Below are 4,243 nucleotides of genomic sequence, written 5' to 3'. Positions count from 1 at the left end.
AGACCAGCAGTCCGACAATCCGGACCGGGAATCGAACTCTCTACCTCATGATTATATATATACCAATCAAAGTACAAACCCTATTAGATCCATTACAGCCTATCTTACCAATCGCTTCACATTGGATATCAGGTAACCTGATGGTTATTCAGTACGAAACCGACTGGTAAGATCAGCTGTAATGGGTCTATAATACTCCGGTTAATATATCCACCCTCTTGAGAAATATACGAGCGCCTATATTGATGTATGGATTCTTAGACGACTATATATATATATATATATATATATATATATATATATATATTTAAATGTGTGTGTATACACGTCTTTCTTTTTGTCCCCACCCACCGCTTGATAACCGGTGTGACTTATTTACGTCCCCGCAACTTAGCAGATCGACAAAAGAGATCGATAGAATAAGTACCATACTTTTAAAAAATGCAAGTACTGCGGTCTATTTATTTGACAAAACCCTTCAAGGTGATGTCCTAGCATGCCCACCGTCCACTGACTGACGCAAGTGAAAATAAAGTAAAAGAATACATTCGTTCACTCCTAAAAAATTAATCAAAATAAACTAAACAAGGCAAAAAAAAAAAAGAAAAAAATAGTGATAAGAAACCAGGCATTTAGCTGATAGCGCCACATAATTTTTTTTCTGCAAGTTGTAGTGGTTATTGACTTTATCTAAAAAAGAAAAGAAATAGACACAGATTTCTTTATATAAATCGGGCGATATTTTTGACACACTAAACCGTCAATGCTTATTTTCAAAAGGAAGGTGGGAGAAAGAAAGTGAATGGCGTTCGAGAATGAAGAGAGGAAATGTAAGGTGGGTGGATAGCGAAAGAGCTCAGTGGAATACTGAATCATAGATTACATATTTAGCTAACAATTTTCACATATTTCGACCCAATTCCAAAGTCACACCGACTTAGCAGAGCTTCCGAAATATCTAAAATAGAAAATAAAAGTAAGCTCCTGCTATTTCTTATCTGAAACGATTCGCGGTATCAAAACGATCCATTTTAGCCACTTTCGTTCGAAGCTAATTTGTCTGCCTGCATCACTACTCTAACATTAATAGGTGCTAATGGAAAACTTTACAATGTTTGCTGCGATGAATCTATGAGATGAAGCCAACTTATTGACCAATCAGCAAAACAGAAATAAATTTAATTCCAAGTAGAGGCTATACTTTGCTCATTTAATTCTTCATCGTAAAATCGCAGTAGATGAATGAATAAGATGTCAACTTTAATTCTACAAAGAGACAAATTCGTCTCTCGAGTAGCTGTATCCTAAACACTGCGTTGGACAGAAGACTCTCTCTCTCTCTCTCACACACACACACACACGTACACGTACACCCACGCGTACACTATTTAACATGTCTGGAAGAAACACTGATCGAATCACCTATGGAGCGCATAAATGAAAACTGATGGAATTGTCTGGATAATTCCCAAGTATGTCAATGATTTCAGCTGTACCCACTGACTGGTCCTTCCTTTGAGGGCTAACAAGCCTTGAATAGCTGCCGATTCTCTATAAGACTCAAGCGAATTCCTCAATGAAGAACTGCTTCTATATCTGGGACGGTGCTGCTGCTACCTACACAGACGTCGTGGACCGCATCCAGAGATGAGGCACTCGACTGATTGGCATTTAATCACTAATAGACATAATTGGATCGACATCCAACCTTTCACCCTCTCGTTGTGGCGTTTCAATCACTAGTATAACGGCATTTGTTCTTCGGAGCTGGCTTGTTTCGTACCCCCCTTCACAAAAGGCATTCCTAACCTAATTGCCTCTCCACCTCTCATCGCCCCTGTTGCACCCAACACCGGCCCTGCATTAGCCCTTATGTTCAGTCTTTCTTCACCTGCTCTTTGGCGTCTTCGTCCTGCAGGTATTGACCTACAACAGTTTAAACGAAAGAGTAACGCTATTAAGCCCCCATACCGGTCTCGAAGAAGGTCCAGAAAAGTAATGGCATGTATGTGTGTGTGTGTGTGTGTGTGTGTGTGTATGTGTGTGAGTCTGTGTGCTCAGACATGGTTGCGAGGTTAAGAAATTCATTTTACAACAACGGGGTGCAGATTTCGATGCTCTTTAGGTTACTGACTTTTACTACAGTATCAGGTTGTTTTATAACCTGTGAATGTACGAGGTCTGATCAATAAATATTACGGACTGTTGCCATAATAACGAAGCCAATGTACGGAGAGTGAAGATTAACTTTGAACTTTGCTATGCATATGCACTAAGTTTTAACGTTCTAGCTCACTTCCACTGTTTACAACAGTGATTGGAAGGAACGTGTGTAGCGCGTAACCATCGCATTGACCATGACAGAGAAAGTTGTCATGGCGATACCTGTTCAGATGCCTACACAATGTTGCAGAAAGTGTATGAGCCGCACGCAAGTGTTCGAGTGGTTAACATGTTTCTGAGATGGCTGAAAAAATATCGATATTGACGAACGTTGTGGGAGACCTGCAACCAGTAGAACTGAATTAGATGTGAGGGGAAAACGTCGAAACACCATCTGTGAGTTATCAGAAGAGGTGCAGATTAGTTACGGTTAAGTTCAGTCCATTATCACTGAAGATTTGCGTATGAGACTCGTGCCTACCAAGTTTGTGCCAAAACTACTTTCAGCTGACCAATAAGACACTCGAGTTTCAGTTGCACAAGATCTCGTTGATTGTGTCGAGAATGATGAAAACTTTGCGTAGGCCTCTGAGCAGGTGTCACCAAGCTTTTGGCATAATTTGATGCAGATTCTTTGTTCAACTTTCTCTGTCATGGTCAATGCGGCGATCACATGCTACACACGTTCCTTCCAAGCACTACTGTAAACAGTGGAAGTGAGCTAGAACGTTAAAACTTAGTGTGCATGCACAGCAAAGTTCAAGGTCAATCTGTGCCAAGCAAATTCACTCTCTGTGCTTTAGCTTCGTTACTATGGCAACACCTGTAATTCAAAGGGTCAGCCTTGTCACACTGAATATCCCCGAGAACTACGTGAAGGGTACACGTGTCTGTGGAGTGCTCAGCCACTTGCATGTTAATTTCACGAACAGGCTGTTTCGTTGATCGGATCAACTGGAATCCTCAATGTCGTAAGCAATGGAGTGCCAACAACATGGCAACGGTCCGGATACTTATTGATCAAACCACGTATATGTGTCTGTGTTTTTGTAACACACAACTGTTGAAGTATGTTGCATTCAAAAAGCTTAGTTAGTCAGCAGATAAATATAAATTGATAAAACAAGTACTTTGCTAAAATATGATGTGGGGCTGATATGATTTAGGAAAATTATTTAATGAGTTCCTGAATATTGCCACAGTTCAATGACATTAACATGTAAAAGATAAGTGAAACTCTTCCCCATATATATATGAGAGTGTGTGTGTGTGTGTGTGTGTGTGTATAGGGCGTTCAGGATAAATTTGACAGTCTGCATAGAATGAAAATCAAATTATCCTATCCAAAAAATAAAGTATCTACTTATATATATGTGTGTGTGTGTGTGTGTGTGTGTGTGTGTGTGCATTCATTTCCTGGCTCTTTTTGTCTTTTCCCTCTTCCTCGTGGACTTTTCTCTCTAGTGTCTGAAGAAGACTTGTGTCCGAAATGTTATAATTCTACTCTTTTCATTCTTCCTTGAGCATCAACCCAATATTATTTACTTTGAACATTTCTTGTACTTTTGTTATTTGTATTTGCTTTTCGATATATATATATATTTCATCTACATGCAAAACAATAGCTAAGTTCATGTTACCATATTTAAAACAATGATCTAATATTATCCTTTCATTAATGTGTAAGAATTTCTAATTAGGCATTTGATGCCCACTACATTAAATATTAAGAATGTATAAATTATTACTCAATGATGTTTTAAGATGTGCAAATTTGTATGCCCATTCATCTAGAGATTCTCTCATCACTACTTTGCTAAGTATGCTTTGTTGACGAAGTCTAATAAAACCTAAACATAATTATGAAATTGTCTCTCAAGGCGCAGGAATGGCTGTGTGGTAAGTAGCTTGCTTACCAACCACATGGTTCCGGGTTCAGTCCCACTGTGTGGAACCTTGCACAAGTGTCTTCTACTATAGCCTCGGGCTGACCAAAGCCTTGTGAGTGGAATTTGGTAGATGGAAACTGAAAGAATCCCGTCGTATATATATATATATATATATATATATATATATATAT

This window comes from Octopus bimaculoides, chromosome 1 (genome assembly GCF_001194135.2).
Source record: "Octopus bimaculoides isolate UCB-OBI-ISO-001 chromosome 1, ASM119413v2, whole genome shotgun sequence".
NCBI lineage: Eukaryota > Metazoa > Mollusca > Cephalopoda > Octopoda > Octopodidae > Octopus > Octopus bimaculoides.
The sequence above is the reverse complement of the archived record's forward strand: the minus strand, read 5'-3'. Positions refer to the sequence as shown.